The sequence below is a fragment of the Vespula pensylvanica genome, chromosome 11 (assembly GCF_014466175.1).
Source record: "Vespula pensylvanica isolate Volc-1 chromosome 11, ASM1446617v1, whole genome shotgun sequence".
Taxonomy (NCBI): Eukaryota; Metazoa; Arthropoda; class Insecta; order Hymenoptera; family Vespidae; genus Vespula; species Vespula pensylvanica.
Window position 1 is genome coordinate 2,968,329 of NC_057695.1, and position 23,393 is coordinate 2,991,721.

Genomic DNA, 23,393 nt, shown 5'->3' on the forward strand with positions numbered 1-23,393 from the left:
CCGTTGCAATAATTAACAAATCCAATCGCGAATATTGTTCAACGAGCGCTCGAATCAAGTTATATACAATCATAACTAATTTGAGATTCTCCTTTGAGACTAGTAGTTAAAAGGGAGAAATAGAAGATAAGGATAGTTAGCAAGCATCGAGAGATTATTTTTGTCAAAAAAATTACACCAATCTGTCGTACATAAAATAAGATTGATATACGAAGCGTATCAACACAGTGGATAAATGAGAATCGCTTGAACGGTTTAATTATTTAACCAACGATGGATTTTGTATATATATGTGAAATAATCTGTAGTAGATTTTTCCTGAAAATAGATTGACACATGAAATAAACTTTGATAGAGTGAGTCAGGGAATTCATCTTAATGCCTGTCATTTAAAACCATCCATGGTTGACATTTAATAAAATAAATCGACGAGATAAAGTACTTTTATGATCGAAACGAAAATAGATATACATATTTGAGAAACATGTTACCAAAACGTTAACCAAAACGTAGTTCCGAAAGTTAAGGCGATAATCGATTACTGAGGGTAATTATTACTGATGTTACGGTCTAAAATTATCGAGTGAGAGCCCTTGGCAAGTTTCTAGATGTATAATTTTTAAGGTGACCTTTTAAGAGAGGGAGAGGTAGAAAGGCAAAGAGCAAGAGAGAGATGATCAGGTATTTACGATGGCATTCGGCCGGTGACATGGGTTTCTGAGACCAATGAATTTTAATTCCTTTTCACCCAGAGCTCGTTCCACGGGGCCCGGAGGATGCACCATGGTAGCCCCCGCTGCGACACCAGGACGATGATTTAATATTTTAAGAAAATGAGGGGTCCACCCTTAATTTAAGTTCACCGTAGACGGGCCCATGTTCTTGGCAGCGGGAGTCCTAGCAAAGCCATTACCCAGAAATTCGATTCGACAGTTTGAGAATGCTTTCGTATAATCTTTTCTCTTTTTTTCTTTTTTTTTCTTTTAGTCTTCTCTTTCGCTCTTTCCTTTTCAATGATAATTTCTCATCACAAAGCTTTTGATACGTCAAACGCAAGATCAAGATTTGAGATGGATAACGAATACTACTATTGCTAAATTTAACTGTATGTTCGTATATCGAATAAAGATTTGTGCATTATTAGTTTTGTTATTGTAGTGATTGTTATATATTGTGTATACAATTATAGTTACTGTTATTATATTGCAACTAGAAGTATTAATTTGTTAAAAATTAAATAAAATAAAACTATGAATAAATCAAATATATACATAGTAGTAGTAATAATAAAATAAAATCGACCGGAAACCGTTTAAGGAAGAAGTGAATCATCGCGAATAATTTATCGTTCCACCTTTTAAGGATTAATCAATAGCGTATCAAGAAACGATTAACGTCATCGAAATGATTTCTTTATCCCGGAACAATGATTCATTGGAATAGATGAAAGCAAAGCGCACGTTTTTATAATCCCTGTTTTACTGTTATTAACCTGAAACCAGAACGGCCCCTGAACGAGAGAGCAAGCGAGCGAATGGCTTTCACCATGGATCGGCGCTGAGTTTCCACGAAGGCGCGATCGATCCAATAAATTGCATGACATGACGCGCGGTTGCGTGGGCCCGAGAGAGATAAGGGCCCGTTCCGTGAGTATGGGACTTGAGGCCCCGAAGTCGACGAACTGGCAACGTCGGGACGCCATGGACCGCCTCTCTTTCTGTCTCTCTCTCTTTCTCTCTCTCGTTCTGAGGTAAGGAGAAAAACAAAGAAAAAGATAGAAAAAGAGAGAGTCAAGCGGAAAGAGGAGGAGGGGGAATCGCCCCCTAGAATGTCCTTTGTCGCGGTCGCCCTCCTCTCCCACTCTTCTCCCAGATGCATCGTCGGCGAGTCGAGTCCTTAAGGCTCCGTTCAGGCCCTTTGCTCGCATGGAATGCGTTCCTTTCGACCGACATGATATCTCTTGCCTATTACTCGACGTATTCGAGTATTTTTCGTCGGCTTAAAAGTTTAATATCAATGAAATTAAATTTAATATCAAACATTTAATTGTGATTACTGAATTGTTGTTCTTATGGATACATATGATGAATATTATTAATATTAAAAAGAAAAAAGTATTGAAATATTGACCTGATCATAACTTAGAATCAATATTTAATTTATATAAATGGAACGTGTTCGTTTTTCTAATTTTTAACACAGCAACGAAACACGTAAGTTCTTTTCAAAACATGGTTAAGTCTCAAAAAGTGTTGTTGTTCTTTCCGGGAGGAAATTGTTCGGATAAATTTCCTCTTATCAAGGATGACAACGATGACCGCGATATTTATACATAGAATCGACAGGAACAGATACAACGTCATCGACCGATTGATCATGCCGACGTCTAATACCGAGTCCTCTAACGATTATCTGCGTTCGGAGATGCGGAGTCCTGAATAGACTTGGGTATTATAGAGCCCAGTCACGACGGGAGTTACTCGTCCTCGTATAGATATACCCAATTCCTCGTCGATGTAATTGAAACGTAACCCCATTGTTAAGGCATAATTGACTGACACCGTGCAAGGTCCTCTCTCTCTCTCTCTCTCTCTCTCTCTCTCTCTCTCTCTGTCTCTCTCCTCTCTCCCTCTCCCACTCCCTCTCTTTCTCCTTCTCTTCCCCTCTTTCTCTCTCTCTCTCCCTTCTCTCTTAGCTTACAGGCCACCTTGTGCTGGTGCTACCGCTACTGATCGAATCGGGCCTCGAAGCAAAAACACCAATCAGGATGCCGCGAGCAAAAAACCAAGGCAGTAAAGCGACTCTCTAGCTTCTTTCCAGCCCCCTTTCGCCGTCTGAGGTATCTATCGAAACGATAGTCTCTCCTTGGTAGAGTGGAAAATGATCCTCTCTTTGACGACAAAACCGTTTCGCTTCTACGTTCCACCAATTTCTCTACCTCTCTTTCTTTCTTTCTTTCTTTCTTTCTTTCTTTCTTTCTTTCTGTCTTTCGTGCTTTCCGTCTTTCTCACTCTTTCTCCCTAGGGACTCTTGACGCTCGATAGGAAGGCACGCGCGAAATGGTTCGCTTGATATGTCAAGCCGGTTATCGGAACGTTCTACGTACTACATCCTGTTGCTTGAAATGTTTTGTGGGATGGAAGAAGAACGAAGTATGAAGTGTCGATTGAGAAAGAAATGAACATCAAAGAAATCTCCTCGTTCTTAATCGATCGTACTTGACCGACCAAATGATCGATGAATAACCGATAGTTCTTGTTGGAATGACGTAGAATAGCATAGTTCATTTCATTCCTGTGAGTATTTCATATTTTCTTCAGTAACAAAATGTCATTTTTACCGGAATGAATTTGTCAAAATGACTAAAAAAAAGGAAGTGTCTTCATATTCAGTTGAAATCTGCAGTTGTCACTTCAGAAATGAATGCGAGTTTCCGAGAAACGATGTAACAAAATTTCGTTTATGTCTCAGGATTATTTGCACGTGTTTTAAGGTACAGTTCTTCGTATAATAAATTACGAGGTCACAGAGGCCTCGAACAGAGATTATACGAGGAACGTAATTCTTGTTTGTAGTAGATAAGATAGGGCCCCTTTGGCATCACTGTTCTCAAAGGGAGGACATAGTGAGAGAGAGAGAGAGAGAGAAGGGATGGGAATAAGGCTTACGCCTCTATCGCCACGGCTTATCTCAGGAAGTTGTCGGGCAGGATATCGGGACAGAGGAGGGGCCTGTTTTAGTCGGCAAACTTCTCGGAAACGTGGAAATTCGCACCTTTCTTTCTTCTCTACACCGCGTCTCTTACCTCATACTTCTCGTTTAAATGGGGAAACGTGTGCAGAAGATATCTTACTATTTTACTATCCAAATAATATCAAGTCGTTTTAAGATTTCCAGATAGATTTTCGAAAACTTGTATGTTCAATTTTAACAAGTAGAAAATAAAGCGTCCTAAATCAATTTAGATCTGTATCGGAAGTAACAATAAAGAAAATGATAACCATTTTTGTAATTCTTCACAAATGTCGTCGGAGAGGAAGTACACGCAAACGAGTCTGGAGAAGGAGACAAAAGAGGAACGTGGTCCAAGAGAAGACGAAGAAAAAAAAGAAGTGAAAAAAAAGAGAAAAGAAGTTCAAGCATGGCCTCTCTTTTTCTTTCTCTCTTATTCTCTGACGAAGAGAAAAAAATAAGAAAAAAAAGTAGATGGGGTTAAGAGAAAGAGGTAGAATAGGTGAGTGAGAGAGTAAGTGACTGAGTGAGGAGGAGAGAGAGAGAGAGAGAGTGAGAGAGTGAGAGAGTTAGACGAAGAGGAAGGATTTTAAACGAGTCACCGAGGCCTCGCGCTGCGCTTCACCTCGAACTCAAACAACTTTAAGCCGTGTGTACTCGTGCAAACAAAACAGCGCACTAATTGCTTACGTCACTCGGCAAGTCAATGGACTTCTTGAGCGAACGTTGTCTCTCTTTCTCTCTACTTTGGTCGTTCTGAGTCATGCAACAAATCTAATGAGAGAGAGAGAGAGAGAGAGAGAGAGAGAGAGGAGAGAGAGTGAGAGAGAAGCGCACACCTCGATTTTCAATTAAATCACGTCCACGCACTGTTTACCTCGTATAAACGCACCGGCTTGCTCCCTTATACATATGTGTATATGTATATATATATATATATATATATATATATACACACACACACACATACGTGTCGATGTGTATATATATCAAAGCCGATCTACTGGTACGATAATGATGACGATGTAACGAAAGATGGTACCCAGACTACGTTGTTACGAGTATTGACCATATTGATATCTGCTGCAATTCTTGATTTCTGCCGTTCATAGATATAACAGAAATTAATTTACTCCAACCCCATTTAATTGTCTTTTTATTATTGAACCCAACTTTACTCTTAGCCAAACCTTCTAACTTACTGACACATATAAACCATAATCTCTCTGTTATCCTTAAAAGTAAGCTGTTTATCAAGCAACGATGCTTGACTTTGGGACATCGTTACTTGCGAGGCAATAAGCAAATGCGTATCCCAAAGTATGATTAATCTCAAAATGGATCGCGTAATCAAGCGTCAAATGTCGTGGGGCTATTCGAGTATGCTGCGCGCGCAAACACACATACATATATCCGGCTCGGTATGCGAGGGACTACGAAGGGACTATATAGGAGCTATCTTAGATCGAACGGAGTCCAATTACCAACGTTATTAATTAATCCCCTACCCTGCACGCTTGGTCCATCCTCTATCTTCCTCTCTCTCCCTCTCTCTCTCTTACTTATTCACTCACTCACTCACTCACTCACTCCTACTCTCTATTCTCAACCCCATCGTCGTTCGTCTGTTCGCTAGAGATACCTGCCTCGGATATCCCTGTTTTCGTGTGTGCTCGCGCGCGCCTGCTATTCTCCATTACTATCCTTTACAGGTTTGTTCCTTGGAAACGATTTGGTCGATGATGCGAGACGATCGTCAGCTCTTAATCGCCAATTACTTTACCGATACGACGTATCTCGAGGATATTCATGAATGAGAGTGCACGCAAAACCGAGTTAGATCCATTCAATACTTACGTGCTTGATCACAATGCTTGACTTTTTAAGGTTGTTTTATGTTTTTACATTTGGCGTAATGAGATAAATATGTAGTTATTTGTGGCATGCAAATAAGATCATTAACTTATTACAGTACAAAATTACCGGTATTGTAGAATGATGTTTGTAATTACAATTACTACTATAATAGCAAAAATAATAAGTATTGAATAACTCTTTTTAACAACTAATGTAGTAATTTTATATATTTTGATCGGAATAATGTAGATACAGGTTGTTTATAGTTTGCTTTGATATACTTTAAAACTCGTTTTTAGGTGAAAATATGATATTTTATGACTAAATAGGTTTTGAATCATAGAGATCTTTGTCTGTATTATACGTATGCTTGAACAAGAAGTAGAGAGAGAGAGAGATAGAATGAGAAAGAGAGATAGATAGATAGATAGATAGATAGATAGATAGAGAGAGAGAAAGGGAAAGAGAAAGGAAGAGGGAGAGACAGTACTCGGAAAACATTTTTCTGCATTTCTCTGGAAATGATCGCAACGATGCTTTTTGGCAGCAATGAGAGAAAGAGAGAGAGAGAAGGAGAGGAAGAGAGAGAGGGGAGACAGAAAGAGAGAGAAGTATATTCGCGGTGTGCAACATCGAACCAGCGTAGCCGTGTCGTCATAGCAGGGATTATTTTTCTTCGTTACTGCTGTTTTTCCTCTCGAGTAGACCGGTCGTTCTGTCCGCGAGCGCGAGTGACACAGAATTAATTTGCAGCTGCCGCGCAGAACAAGGAATAAATTTCCATTGCTCGTCTCTACGGTCTCTTACCCTTTCTCTCTCTCTTTCTCTCTCTCTCTCTCTCTATGTATCTCTATCTCTATCTCTTACTCACGCACGAATTTGCTCGGATGGACTAACATTGTTAATAGAAAAATGTCGGAATCAAAAACAACAAAATTCAACTGTCGAGTAGTTAATTAAAAGACTAGGAACTTCGTCGATCGCAGCTATCCTTTCTAATCAATTTGATATCCTCAGAAATAGAAATTCGGTGCTTCAGGAAAGTTTATTCGTGAAGATACTTATGTTTCTCTCTTAAGAAGTACGTTGTCTTTTCAAATTGAAAGAATAACGAAAAATATAATCTACGAAACGAGCTGCTGTGTGGAGATAGATAGAAATTTTTAATTTACATTTTAATTTGAATTTAATCGGAGACAGTCGCCAACGTCCTTTGAACGGACGAGAACTCGTCGTTCTCTCGTACGAGAGGGAAAGAGAGAGACTGTGGATATATCCGCGAGGTAGAACTTGTACAGAGCGGAGAAGCTTACGATTAACTTTCTCGTTTATCGCGCATCCAATTTTTCAGCATACAAAATGATATACTCTTCGCTAGGCACGTAGGTTAGTAATTGTACGTAAGTAGTTCGAAAAATAAGTAACCAAAAAATCTAAAAGTTATAAAATTTAGTTAGTACTAAATTGTTTTCCGACACTTGATTTAATTGTAAGTGGAAACTAATGTCCTAATGTCCCAAAAGATACACCTTTTCACGATTCAATTACTGTATTAAATATAATAGTATTAGTTATTTCCTATTCATATTCTTGGATAATTAATGAATGTAAAGATTTAAATTACGCTACCATTTTATTTAATCAATTCGGGATAATGGAATCGGGATTTTCATTTGTTATCTATTTCCTCATTAAGTATTATTAATATCTCGGTCAAATAATTTTCTCTTACAATGTATACCTCAACATTCTTTTCATTAATTATATATATTGAAAATTACGATTATAACCATCCGTAAATATTATCATCAATTTTATCGACTTACATTTACATCGACGCCAAACATTCATTAACTTATTTTATTTTTTTCATTTTTACTGGAATATACATTAAATTAATATATAATCAAACAATGAATGTCTTCATCGCTTATTATGTTTAATAAAATTATTCGTTTTTATGATATAGGAAAACTAGATATGCACTTTGGATTTCTAGAATTGGATTCTGGAGAAGAAAAAAAAATTCTGTTTTTTTTTCCTTTTTTCTTATATGCGTCTTCTTTCGTCTTTCCTCTCTACAGTAATACTCGTTCTACCTTCGTCCCTACCAAAGAGGAGGTAAGTTTTCACGCGGGTTAGGCGAGTAATATGAGCTGCCACTCAAGAGGGCGCCCTGTATTACTGGCCGAATAATTATGGCAAAGCCCTCGCACGAACATTGCCGGCACCTTCGCAGCTTCAACGAATACATTGTAAGGTTATGACTTTGAATTGTTCGAAGAATAGAAGGAAGAACAAGAAGACGAAAGAAGAGGAAAAAAACGAATAAGAGACAGAGAGAGAGAGAGAGAGAGAGAGAGAGAGAGAGAAAGAAAGAAAGGACAGATGCACTATTTCGTTTCTGTCACGTGGCTGGACGAGTAATTAAGTTCTCTTATACGTCTTTTTTCTTTTATTCCATTCTGAATAACGTCCCGAAATTATATACGTACTGTAACTATTATTGTTAATTTCGATTCTATATTACCCAAAGAAAGTAGAGTTTGATTATAACCATTCAGCAACCGATACACAAGTATTTTAGAAACAACGAAACTCGTCGTTTTCGTAACGAATCCTATCGATAGACATCTCAATACATAGGAATCAAAAAAATCATAGAATGACCATTGTGGATGGACCCTTAGCGTTCCGCGGTAACGTAAACGGTTTTGTTGCTTTTGTACGATCCATACCGCGTGATACGTTTTGTCACCGATCGGCATACCCTTTTATCCTTTTCTTTCGCACACTAAACCATCTCTACCTTTCTCTCTTTCTCTCTTATTCATTCGCACACACAAGTTTCGTTAAAACGCACGCTAGCAAAGCTCGTTTGGGAGTCGCGCGTAGCGCGATTACGAGCGGCGAAACGCATTTTTCGGATCTATCAGACTATAACCGTGACTCTCTCGCGTTCGTTTTGTGTTTCGCCCTCGTTTGGTAGCCTTCCTTGTCATCGCTCGACACCCCTGTCTAGTCTCCACACGTCTCTACCACTTCCTCCTTCTCCTCTCGTGTCTCCTCCATCTCTTTATCACCCACGATATCCACAGTAACCCGCACGAACGTCGTTACGAGAGAGAGAGAGGAGAGAGAGAGAGAGAGAGAGAGAGAGAGAGAGGAGAGAGAGAGAGAGGAGAGAGAGAGAGGAGAGAGAGGGATGAAGAGAGAGAGGGTGATAGCGTAGATACCTGCACGAGGTAGCAGCTCTTTGTTTCGTCGTGTCCGCCATTGTAACCGCTTCCCGTTTGCCAGACTATCGCGATAAACAGCCGGAAAGCCCACGATGAATGACGCGACCACGCTGCAACAGTGTCGTGTGTTCTCTCTCTCTCTCTTTCTGTATCTATTCATCTCTATCTTTCTTTCTCTTTAAACTTTATTTCGTTGGATATACAGAATTTTCCATAATTTATAGTATAACTGTGGTAGTTGTGATTCTATGTTAAGAAATAAGTCGAAAATGTGAAAATGAAATTGTTTAATATTCGATTTTAAATATCCCTTAAGAATTGGTAATAAATTACCAATTACAAGTTGGCGAGTTAACAATCTTGATTATCATCTAGGATTCGTAATGATCGATTGAATCTAAATGTATTTACTTGTAAATATCTGTAACGATTCGCTTCGTCTGTACGATTAAGTTCCTTTTGCAGGATTGCTCTTAGCTAACACGATAAATAATAATCTGCCAGCACGTCGTCGAGCAATTACGCGCTTACGCGTTATGCGCTAAAGGCTTCACAGCCGTGAAACTTGACCGGGAGAGGATAAAAAATGATCTCTCTCGACGATTTACTCAAATGGTTGCGTCCTTAAAACTCATTAATGATTCTTAGAACTTGCTTATCGAATCAGAATAATTCAGATTTATTCTTCTACTAACATAACTTATTCTGATTCATATTGTGTTAATACGATGGACAAAATATTGTAATAAAAATAATTTTAGAAAATCACTTTTTGATCGATACAACTGTGGTAAATAATCTAATTAAAATAAATATGAACTTTACATTTAAAGTGAACCATATATTTAAAGAGATAAATGATGTTTATGGAAGAGTGTAAGTATTCTAACCGTGTGATATAATCACAATAAATCTTATTCGGTACGTTCTTTCCTTAATTAATCGTTTCGTTCGATCAGATGGAGAGGAATGTACAACAACATAATATATTTGCGAAAAAAGTTTCTGTACAGGTGTTCGTTCAGCACTTTCGAGCAAGATGCAAAAGAGAAATTCCACACGTTTGGAAGAGGAAGAAGAAGAGAGAAATAGAAGGAGCAAGAAAGAGGGTGGAAGGATCGAAAGGTTCTATCTGAACACACATGCATACTAAAAGTACAAGGAGAAAGCAGGGATTCGATTCTTGTCGTTCGAATTCCACATACTTCGAGCATACCACTGCAGGAACAACAAGAATGAACAAAATTCCGTATCGATTCCCATCGTGATTCATAATCAATAATTTGCACATAAGATTTTTTCATCGATATTTAATCAATTCTATCTTTATCAATCATTTCTTATAATTTTAAAATATAAATTCGTTCTAAAAAAACCTCCTTGAAGGAAGATACCGAATTGATTATATTTTCCAATAGGACGTGTACGTTTCCTCCTCCCATTCCCGCACATTCATACTTTTTCTTATACTTGTGTGTATATATATATATATATATATATATATACACATACATACGGATGTAACGAAACAAACACACATGGCCAGTGGCACGAAACGCGAGAAAATAATGTGAGAACGATTTCTTGCCAGGCCGCATCATTATCTCCTCCCACGAGCTCTCATCCCAGTCACCCCCTTTCTCCACCCTCTCGCCAACGATCGATCTGTCGAGCCGATTCCGAGCCGGGACGGGCCGGCCCCGGACAAGCCTGCAATTACTATCTATTATCTCCTGGCGTGGGTGTAGGTATAATCTCGCGATCGTGTCGAGAGCCACTCTGTGTTTCTCTCTCTTCCTCGCGCTCGTATGTACGTTCGTTCGAAATGTGCCCGTGCCGTGGAAAAGGAGAGCAAATAAAGGGCTTTTGCTCGATAGAGCCTTGAGATCGGACACTTCGAGCGTGTCCATGCTTTCTTTCTCTCTCTTTCTTTCTCTTTCTCTCTCTATGTAGCTGTTAGAAAGAATCGCCTTCTTCTCGACCCTTCAAGATTTTATACCAGTACTTAGAATCTAAGACGTACTTTGTTTTCCTTAAGGTTTTCTCTCGGCCTTCTTGAGAAGGGTATTTTTGATCGAGTGATAACTGTGTGAGATTTGTACATGGAACGCGTACATTTTAAATATGCACTCGTTAATTCTAATAAGTTTTTACCAAATTCTAAAGGGTAATTCGTTTGATTATAATCAGCATTAATATTATTATGATTTTCCTCGTACAGAAAGAAAGTAAGAACTGATTGATGCTGGCAATATCATAATCATCATCATTACTATTATTATTATCGTAATCGGGGAAGCAACACTCATGAATTCAAAACATCTTCACCATCTTTTCTTTTCCCCTCTCTATCAAACTCCCATCTCCTCAAACTCCTAAGAACCATCCTCCAGTCCCTTTCCCATCACTTCGAGCAACACATCCCGTCCTTGTCCCTCAGCAGCAGCAGCTAACCAGTCAGCCATTTCACTTTTAAAGACCCTGTGCAAGCGGGGACACTGAGATTCCAGTTGCTCGTTTTCTATGGATTTACATTATTTACAAACTGGTTTCTCGCAATGTGAAATAAAAATCATTTCGTCCTTCTCTCTGTTCCTCCTTCTCCACCTCCTCCTCTTCGACTACGTTGCCACTACTTTCGTTTACGACGATTCCCAAGTCCCTTGAATGTTTTCTCTGTATTTGTAAGCATGTATCTGTGAGATATTGTCTGTATGTTTAAAAGAGGGATGAATTACGTGAAATCATTACCAGTACCTTGAGATATATTCTATACGAATGTTCTCACATTTATTTTCCCTCCTACTATTTCTATATAAAACAGAGGATATCTCAATCTTGGACAATTTTAGATTTATGATTCTAATTCTCCGATAAGATATGCTCTTAGACGTGTAATTCGAAGGGGTATAATGATTGGAAAGTAATAATTTTTTTTTGTTTTCGAAAGGTTTTCAGAAGGATAACTATATTTTTTATAGTCACCAATGTCTATATAAAAAAGAGAGAGAGCAAAAAATAAAGAACACAAAGCTCGATATATATCCCACGTGTTCGTTCATCCTTCGGTTCGAATTTCGGGGATACTATCCTCTAATCCCCGGACAAACCCGTCGTTTTTAATCAACGCCTTTCTGCCGATTAGGATACTTATAATGATCGGTATTTCGCAGACACCCCATATATCATGATTTTAATGATGCCGTAAAAACGTGCTCACGATCGTAGACACGAAACGGATATGCAAGAAAAGAAGGTGAAAGGGAGAGGGAGAGAGAGAGAGAGAGAAAGAGAGAGAGAGAGAGAGAGAGAGAGAGAGAAAGAGGGCTGATGATCGCAGTACGCGTCACCCAATCAGCCGGATGCCCCTGACCGTGGCGAATTAATATAATTTATGAAAATGAGCCTTACCGTCTATGGCCACCGATTTGCCCAGCATTCATATTTATAAATGCATATATATGGACATACAGTAGCGTGCAAAAGTTTAAGAGACTTTTAACATTTCCGATAAATATGTCACGTATATGCGTAAGTGTACACGTAATATTTGTTATATAATTTAGTGCATAGTTGTTGGTGAACGTGCTAAATCGAATTCGTAAAAAGGAAGAAAGAAATTATTTTATACATTTGTGAATAAAAATAATATAAAAATATGTATAAAAAAATTGTTTCTACAATTTTACATTTCACATTCGGCGTATTTAACTTTTGAAATGATATCTTTTAGAAACTCAAATTATCTCATTCTATGCAGATTTTATTTTATAAAGTTTCCTAATATTTCTCATTTCGACAATATGTTCAGATGGATCATTTGAAACTTTTGATTGCTACTGTATATGTATAATATATATACCTTTAAATTCATATATATGCAGTTTATATTATATTGCATGGAATTACGGAGGAAGAGAGAGAAAAGAAAGAGGGAGAGAGAGAGAGAGAGAGAGAGAGAGAGAGAGAGAGAGAAAGAGAGAGAGAGAGCGAGCTGTAAGAATTCTATTTTTAAGTTTACGAATGGAAATTATCTTTTAAGACTATACAATGACTCATAGTTTCACTTTTATTTGTAAGTAATTATTTTTCAATTACGACGACGCATTAATGACGTATGAAGTTATGAGAGATTATAGAAAGTGATGAAGCAATATGATAGTATTTTACAGTATTTGTTAGATAACATTATATCATGCCGTCGGGGAAAATGATTAATTATTATTCATTCGAATATGAATAAATATCGTACACAGTCGAGTATTGATTTATTTCGAAATTTTTTCTTTTAGTTTATTGTTAGATACGTAAGAAAAATGTAAAAGCGCAATTCCAGTGACCTTCTGGAAGATATTCAGAAGCAAAAAAGATAAATAATATATCGTGAATTTTTTTGAAACTTCTGTTAATGTTATTTTACTATTAACGATAGTTGTTTGAAATGTTTAATTATCATAGAATAAAGAGAATCGATCCTACAATTATACATTGTAAATTGAAAATTGAAATATAATAGAAGACCAACAAATCGAACGTATAGTTTCGACATAAGGAAACAAAATGACCATTTGCCGATAACTTCATTCTTATCTGAAGTGCATAAGTTTCAGGTTTCGAAACCTAAGCATCTAACGAAGGCTATGATTAACGTAATCATATCTCCTTGTTCGACTTTTAACGTAATATATACGAACCAAAGATTTGCATGTCACTTGTTAAACAGGGAAAGGGAAAGGGGAACGTAAACTGTTATCGGACGATTTTACTCCGGAACAGTCTAAAATATCGTTTACGTAAATTTTAAACTTTTTCATTAATGTATATAATGTACGTTTTAAATTATGAGTCAAATTAAAATTATCTTTAATTTACATCTGTTCTTAGTATTTTAACACATTACTTTTGGTCATTCGCTTATTGCAGATAGGGACGTTATTCTTACTTCTATGATGTGGTCAGGTAATATTACGAAAACTAACTGTTCAAAGGGTTAACGAGCGTAGCTTGTTAGATTAGCTCCCATTATCTTCTCCCGTAGTTCTACTTCGTAACATAAAAAATACAGAATTTTTTAACACATCTTGCCATGTTGAAAAATTCCTGTCGATAGTAGAGCTCGTTCACCATTTTCCTGTATATTTCATTTCCTTGTTCAGTTATCAGTCATACATGGTCGTTTTAAGTATAGGCGTATATATACACATATATTATTTCACATAAAGTGAAATAAAAATAAAACGTAAAAAAGGACAAAAATAATTGTAAAAATGATATAGTTGGGTGAGTCATAAGAGAATTTACAGACGTACCAAGGTCATGAATATAAGTAGAAACATCTAAGGAACTCAGTGACGGGATAAACTCAGCCTTGGCAGTAATTCATAGCAATTGCAGGAGGCGAGCTGCTAATGTGCGCTTGATATCTCGAGAGGTGCTTCCTCGTCTCTCTTTCTCTCTTTCTCATTCCCTGACCTCATCCGTCCTTTAAATTCTCGTGCGGTCATCTACCCATGGAATATTTACCGAAAAAAGAAACGACCTTTTGGGATACTTTTAACGAGGTAACGTTTACAAATTATTGGAAAAAATTTACCGATCGAATTTATACCTAAACGAAATTTTCGATCTTGGCAGCGATTGAGATTAATTAAATTCGCAAAGTCATATTTAAGATTATCGAAAAGTAATAAAAAATCGTAAAGTTGGACAGTTATAAAAAACGGCGACAATTTTAGATGACTCTATTACGATTTCTTTTGTCTCTTTCGTCTTTATTGTATAAGTAATGTAGGATACGTCGAAAAAGTTAATGTCTTATGGTATTTCGGATTTAATGGAATTTTCATGGAACGCTGGACTCCTATCGATGGAATTTTGGCAGGAATGTAGATTCTAATTAGTGGCAACTCAACGAATAATTATATCTCGAATGGCGGAAATTTAGCGGAATGTTCCAGGGCCTAACGGCGAATCCAAAGTTTCAGCCTTCAACAGCAATGGCGGCAAATCCCACGCTCGTTTCTACCTAAATATTTCCTAACGATCTACGCTATTCATTAGGTATTATCTCCAACTTGGTATTTCGATCGTTTGTGTGTGTGCATGTTTCATCCTACGATTCATTAACTCTACCATTCCATCATTCATTTGACTTGATGCGAAAAAAATTCTTTGCCATGGAAAATTTATTAAATTTTAAATAAGTAATTATATTTCTGACGGCAAATACGTAAGTTGAAAATATAAATGATAAAATAACATGTGGAATCTTTATATTCATAAAATTTATGTGAGTGTTTTAGAGATGCTCATGTGAAGGATTGCTTGTCGACAAAATCTGAGAAAGCAGGATCCTCGGTAATCTTTTAGAAGGCTTTTAGGTTTTTTTATTTGAAGATCATCCCTTAAAAAAGAACATAATTCCCAAGAAAAGTTGCTGAATTAAATCAAAATACTTGAGTATTCTCAGAATTGAAAAAATTACTTAATAATATTGAATTTCAGTGATTCATTCAAATAAACGGATATTCTTCATATATTCGATTTACAAAACAATCAATTCGAATTAAAATTTTTTTAAGATATCCGGAAGGGAGCGAGCATAAGCCGATTATCGGAAAGAAAAAGAACAAAAACTTTAAAGAACCTTAAGATTCGATAAAGTTCAAAGAGAAAGAGAAAGAGAGAGAGACAGAGAATATAAGTACTTACTGGCCCAGTATGAGTAAAACTCGAGATCGAATTCGTGTACTGTATGGAGAGTCCATACGAGAGAAATCCCAAGGAAATTGAACGCGACTCCGTGTTGCGATAATTAATGTTACGCGAGCGGGCAAGTTTCTTAAGTGTGGGTATACCGGTTTCGCGAACCGCCCCGTCGAGCAATAATCAACGGCTCCGCATATCAAAGGAATCAACTGGATTTTGCCGTTAGTTTAACATTGAGAAACAAAACAAATAGCTGTGTCACGTTATTCTAATTGAGTGGACACAGTAAAAATCTATGGTTTTCGAGTGATTGTTTTTTTCGTTTATAGTGTAGAATTTTCTTAAAATAATGCGAGAAAAATTATTACTGAAAGTATTATATTATAAACGAACGAGCATCTTCCTAACTGGATCTATTTGAAACTCTCATATGAAATCATACTCATAACTTGTTTGTAATTCTGATCTGTACTTATTTATCGGATAAATTTTCATTAAAATCACTCGTAAAGCTTTGTTCAATCGATGCAAATCTTAACTAGTATATTCTGACCACGTAGCACGTATCGTACATAACGGGAGAGTAATAAAACTCGTCGTAAAGGAATCTCTAACGGTTTTATATTAATAAATATATTTTCTGAATAATATACTGTAGTCTTCCCTAGTTTTGAATTAGCGGAATATTGCATTTCTATGATTAAAAGTACAAGATTATAATTAAAAACTGAAACTTCTTTTAACATTGATATTGATTATTAAGTTACATTGGAATGAGATGAATGTAGAGTTGAAATTAAAATATATGTATATATCGTTTTAGATGATTACAAATTATAATTTGCCTAGAACAATTTTTGTCCTTTCATCCAAATTAAAATACCAATATGAAATACGCGGTGTTGTGCATACTTTTGAATTTTTTCAAGAAGGTTTTTAGAATGAGTGAATGAGTGAACATGATTATCTTCAATATCTTTTAATTTTTCGTTTAAATAATTTCAAACCTTTTATATTACAGAAATAATTCTCTCTATAAAAAGAATAAATCATAAAAAATTAATATATCAATTAGAGAAGCGAATTAAAATAAATAAATAGATTTATTTCGTTTAACAAATATTGGTTTCTATTTCACATAATTCTATATAAACAATAGTTATTATTTTCAGTTGATATTCAATAGGTTAAATATCTTTGGAATCCAGAAAGTTTTAATTATTTCTAACTTCTCATGCTTTCAATTATAAGTTACTTGAAAGTTGTCCTTCGTGAATAATAACGTTTTGAAGATCTGCACATTATTCAATTCACTTTCGAAGACAAACTCGAGTACGTTGAATCCCAATTTTGTTTTTCAAAAGTAAAATTTATTTATTTTTACCATCTCGATTAAAAGCCTCTTTTGCAATTGAATACTTACATACATCATATTGATTTCATAAAATGTCATCAAAAAGGCTGTTTCATTCGCTTTTTTATTGCAATATTCTTTAAAGAAAAGATAATAAAGTTGAAAAAGTATATATTTGTTTGTAATTTATGCGTGTTTCCTCGAGTTTCTCCCCTCTTATGTTGAGAAAAAAGGATCGTTCTAAAGAGATTCAGAGCGCATCTTCGCGAGCGTTTAAAGTCACCAAAATACGCGTAGCATTAACGAGCTCTCTCTCTCTCTCTCTCTCTTTCTCTCTCTCTCGCTCGCTCTCTCTCTCTCTCTTGCTTTTGAAGAATTCCACTCTCTGGTTGTACCATGGAACGACGAAAGCCACGGTTATTTCAGGCCGCTTAATGAAAAGGGGACATTAATTTATAATTTACATTGGGCCAATTAAAGGCCAATTAAATAGCAAGGGGTTTAATTTGCGCCAGCGAAAGAGGCTGCTGTTGCTCGGTACTGCTTGCTTGCTTGCCTGCTTACCCCCACCACTTCACCTTACGCTATACTCGCCCGTGTGTGCACGTTTTTCCAACGATAAACTGCGGTATCGTATCAAGTAGTGAACGCTCTCGTTGTACGGCCGTTTAAAAATAATTTCGTATATACTCCTTAACCATGGAAATTCTAAGTCCCTTTTTTATTCTGAAAAAACGTTGCTGCACTGGGGAGAAGCGAGCGGAACACTCATAATAATTGCTAGGGGAAGAATTGAGAGATGTATGTAATAAAATACCTACCTTAAATATGGGAGTTAGATATAAGTGACTTACGATGAACAGAAGAAAAAAAATGACTCGTAATATAAAAGCTAAAAATCACTTATGACATTGCCAACGTTGATAAGTTGCCTAACCATTTTTTACTTAATTTAATGAGCACTACATATCTTCCGAGTCCTAAATTTATATTCTTAACACCCTATACATGATCCTAACGATAGTAGAGAATGTACCGGTTGAGATGATCTCTTCGTTGGGATTTAACGGAAGACTCACCCACGATCCGTGGGAATGAAAATGACGGGAATGACCTATGAGGTAGTAATCTTTATATTCGTGGCCGGTTCTTAAACGGTTCTTAACTGTATATACGAGAGAATCAGGATTCAAGGGTAAGGATAGAACGAAGGAAGAGGTGAAACGTCGCCTACGTTGTCAGAAGGTGGAGAAGGGGGAGAAAGGAAAAAATCAAACACCACCCCTCACTCCTCCCTCTCCACTAAAGTTGCAGCTCGCCGCTAGCATGGAAACCTGTCCCTAATTGATAGGAAATTCCTGCGCACGGATACCTGCAGGATTTTTCAGCGTCCGTAACAGGTTGGAACTGGATACTTCGCGACGATTTGTAACCGTGCGCTTCGACCGTATGCGGCTTGCGTCTCTTCAACTGAGAAACTCTTTGACTACTCCCCAACAACGTAGCATCGTTCGATCGGTTCATTGGTTATACTCAAAGTGAGAATGGGGTGTTCTCTTTACAGCTGAATTTACGAAATATTTTTAATGTCGTATAATAAATTGTTGGTTGCATTTGTAAATGACAAATTTATCGAACGATTGATTTGAATTTCGATCTAAAGAAAGATAAGGAGAGTTTGGTAATGCGAAAAAGTGAGTGAGTAAGCAGAAAAGCGAGGGAAAGAGAGGAAAGACGCAAGATCACGTAGGTGCGTGTGCAATTAACGACAACGAGGTGAGTATAATGAAGACCGGTCGAGTACTGTCCGTGCTGCAAGAGAAAGGAAAGAAAAGGGAAAGAGAAAAAGAGCGAGAGAGAGGGAGAATGTCTCCGGATGCCGTTCGCCGGGCGCGAGAGAGACGTGAGAGACCAGTTCATTAGCGACACTCACGGTCTGCCTTCGCGACGTCTATCTTATTTATTCCCTTATTTTCTTCGTCCTTCTTCCCTTGCCGTCAGCTCGTGGCTACCATCGCTTCGTTTCTTTCGATCTCTCCCTCAACCGTCTCGCACACTTTAACGCTTTCGATCATTTTTCTTTGTGATGCACGGACTTGATAGGACTTATATCCTTGCGCCGATTTTTATTAACTTTTACAAAATGGCAACGTTCAATTGACTAATTTACACGATATCGAAAGTTTCATATTTCATTTAGCCCATATGGTGTCACTCCTTTTGATTTTTATTCTTGCTATTACAATGAAAAATTGTGAGAACGAGAAAATAACGATTAAGGGTCCTTTGAAGGGCGCGAACTTCGTCGGGAGTTCTACGATGCAACTTATCGGAAACGACCGCCCGAAGTTTTAACGGGTCGTTCTCCTTTGACACGGTTGAGCGAGTAAACGGGAAATTATGTATAATAAATGCTAAAGATGGGTCCTCTTCGAGTTCACGCCAAAAGAAATTTCCATTGTTCCCGAGCTTATCGTAACTCAACGAACCAATTTTAATGTGTCGTTCTACAAACAAGAATGCGGCTTATCAGAACAATTTTTTTTAGAGATTTTATATTATTTTGCAAATAATATTTCGTTATCAATGCCTTTAATAACATTGTTTTAGAATTTATATCAGAGATACTTTTTAATGATAAGTATTTTAAAAGCTTTTTGCTTATCACTTCGCCAAATGGACTTATCACAATTAAAGTAGATGAACATTAACCACTTGTGATTCCTTCTTAGTTGGTAGAAACGAAAAACTGAAGATCCTCTAGACGATTGTTCGGGCAGAAGAAAATGTTGCCTGCGTACATTCGTGGTAACGTCATTAATCGCGATATATTCTCACGAAAACGCGTGTGATTTCGAGCCGGTGGAATCGATGGAGCGCGGAATCGGTCGTGGAGTACCGACCAATTAGTCGGTCGATGATTGGCGCGTGTAAACCGAAACGATGACGTCGCTGGCGAACCAACAACCAACGGCTTCGTCGTTCGTAAACCGGCCTCTACTCTCTCTCTCTCTCTCTCTCGCTCTCACTTTATCGCTGCTACCTGCCTACATACAAAACTAGAGGGAGAGAGAGAGCGAGAGGGAGGAAAGAGAGGGAGAGAGAGAGAGAGAGAGAGAGAGAAAGAGAGTGAGACATACACAAGCTTACGCAGAAATATCCGTGTGGACGGTTACAGGCCGGACTAATGGAATTGATTAAAATGTGTTCGATCAACCGAACCGCGGGCCAGCTCTCTCTCTCTCTCTCTCTCTCTCTCTCTCTCTCTCTCTTTCCCTTGCTCACTTACTCTCTTACTCACTCACGCACAAACGAGCAACCCTTTCCCTTCCCTTCGTCAACCGAGGCTGACCCTAGGACCTGGCGAACGCAATCGAATATTTGCGTTTAGGTAGGCACGTCGACGCGGAAAATGCTATCTTTGTCAATTAATTCAACCTGTTGTCGCCCGTCGTTCGTCGCTCGGACGACTATTCCGCTCGGTTCCCGGTATACGATCGGGAAAATTGGCGGTTTTGCGGCCGTTGTCTATGGACGAGGGACTCTTCGCTCCCATCTATCTCTATCTCTATCTCACTCGCTAGCTCGCTCAATCGGATCAACACGCTTGTACAATATTTCTCTTCTCTTCGTTTGCATGTTCGACACTTTTGGGATTACTAGAGATTGATATCGGCGACTTCTTTAAAACTGGGCCAAGAGATTTTTCTTGGTTCATGTGAAGTCTTGTTAAACGACTTTGAGATATCAATTGCATAATAGAGTATGTCGTTCACCAAATATATTGACTATGGAAATGTTTCATTAATTTTATCGATTTTCAAGTAAGTTACCTCCTTTTTTATTAAAAAAAAAATCTCGGGAAACGAGGAAAAATTTTTACGCTGAGTGAACACCGGGAAGGATGACTACGGATGGAATCTCGACGTCATTATTCTCGCCACCGAATGATTCCATGCATGTCCGAGCGACTCTCAGATAGCAAATATAACGATTATCAGAATTTCCCATGTGTCATCGTTGTAATCATGTACCTGACGCATACGCTCGTATACGATGAACTTCTCACGAGACGAATTGAACGAACGAAAGGGGAAGAGGAGGAGAGAGGCGAACAGAATGAGAGAGAGAGAAAGAGAGAGAGGGAGAGAGAGAGAGAGAGAGAAAGAGAGAGAGATTGAGATCGAATACTCTATCCTGATCACGCGGAATACCTCACCGTTGGCTCGTTTGCTCAGAAAATTAACATATAAATTAGGCTCGAGCTGCAATCTCCATCCCCACGGCGTTACCCTCCTCCCAGCCCTCGGTCTCACTCTCTCAATTTTCCATTTATACGCTCGTATGCGTAGGCCATGTTCGATTTCGTCCTACGAAATGTTTTTCAATTGTCCGGAATAATCATCGGAGGCCGAGTGTGAACCCCAAAACCGGAAATCGTTACTGGTTTGACCCTTTCGAGGGTCAAGTCAGTCACGCTGCTTGGTTTCTCGTGCTTTCGAAAGGATATGCTGTTTTTAAGACGGCTCTGCGAAAGGACGGTGTAATGCTTCGGGATTGCTTTTAGAGAGGATTAAATTTTATATGTTATCGTGACAGGTATAAAAGAAGGGATTACAAGTGTTAAAGAAGTAAAAAAAGAGAGAATTCATTCGCGAATTTGCTAGCTTTGTTTCCTTGCAATCATTATGTATATAATGTATATAAAGTCAATGGTATGAGGACATAAGCAATACTACACCAAATCGATATTATATATGAAGAAACGATACAAAGGCGTTCCTGATTTAGATCTTTTTGCATTTAGTAGAAAATCGACAAAAACGATCGTATGCGCTCTAGGATTTGTCAAAAAAGAAGGAAAAAAGGGGAACTCGACGCGCATAACCCACCGAACGAGAAAAGGGCGTGCGTCGAAGAAGTATATCGGTAGGGTAGGTGCCGCTGGTACCGGCACCTAATCAAGCAATAACTATTTGTCAGTTCCCCGGGCAACCTAAATCCAAGCTAATTCGACATCCGTGTCGGACACAGATTCGCTATCGGGTATCTCTTTCTATCTGGACGACAGCATATTCGCATTAGCCTGGCCCGCAACCCACGCTCGATCGACTCCCTCGACCACCGTCAGCAATCTCCCTCTCTCTTCTCTCCCTCCTCTAACTCTCTCCCTCTATCTTTCTCTCCATCTCTCTCTCTCTCTCTCTTGCTCACTCACTCAGCCATCCCTCCGACCTTCCACGGATCCTTCTCCCTTTTCTCCCGTCAGTCGAGCACCTTCTCTTTCTCTTCCAAGTCTCGTCGACTAAGTATGCTATATACCCACGCGCAGCATCACACCATAGAAGCAGATCTCAACACGATTAGGGCGGTCCTCAATTCGACGTTTCGTCGATTCGGTCCTTTCTTTACTCGAACGATCTGCTTTTATACGAAATCTCACCGAATCATCCCGTTTTTCTTACCCCGTACGAAACCCCGACGACGACAACGTAACTCTGATGACCAACCCTTTTACATGTACGTTGAGGTTTACCTGTGTACATGTGTGCATGAATGTGTACGTGGAGTTCTCTTGAAGATCGTACGCGAACGATGCTTTCGAAGAACAGATTTTATCATTCTCCTTCTTCAAGAGAAAATCGCTTTCCGATCCACCACTTTTTCTGTCCGCGAGTTTGTCAGCTAACTTACGATAAACTCTCCTTCCTTTTTTCTTTCTTTATTACCTTGGATCAACCGGGGGAAATGTTCTTCGAGAAATGACGATTAGGGACCCTCAAGGCGTTCCTTTCATTTTTTGGTTCAAGAAAATTGTTTGATATAATGAATAATATGATGAGATTAATTTCTTTGTCTTTATTTTTTCGGTAGCACAACGATTAGTTCGATGTCGATAGATAATTTTTAAACTTGTAATTATTATACACGCGTACTTACGGATCTCATCAAAGATCTAATAAAATGATTTTTCATTACAATCTTTAGAAATTTTGTCCCTCACAGTTAGATCTCGATTTCATGAATTTTAAAATTCACGAATTCATAACGTCTATGAATAATTGTGGTACGAAACGTAAAATAAAAAATATCTGGTCGCCAAAGATAAAAGCCGATATCGTCGAACGCTACAGCTAATACCATCATGTTTGAAATCCATCAAGGCTTTCAATCCTTTATCTTAACGCGGTCTGTCAAGACCTTATCTAAAGTGATTCTCACTTTCAAAGGTAGGAAGAAGAGAAGAAAAGAGAATACCGATAACACGAAGTATGGGGGATTTAAGAAGCAAGAAAATAGACAGGGATGACTGCGACGGAGGATAAAAGAATAAAAAAAAAAGAAAAAAAAAGAGAAAAAGGAACATGACTGAAAAGTAAAAGGATTATAAATATTACTGAAGATTATCGCTCAATTAGTACGAAATATCCTGCGAGTTATCTAGAGAGGCACGCGAGCGTGAAGAAAAGCCCTAAAAGGATTTCAGCTGGAGAGAAAAAGGC

At 38.0% G+C, this 23,393-nt stretch overlaps 1 protein-coding gene across 1 annotated transcript in view; it reads right to left on the minus strand.

Annotated features, from left to right (window-relative positions):
- LOC122632951 (thyroid receptor-interacting protein 6) overlaps positions 1–23,393 on the minus strand; it is a 217,738-nt gene that overhangs the window by 98,755 nt on the left and 95,590 nt on the right. The window lies entirely within an intron of this gene.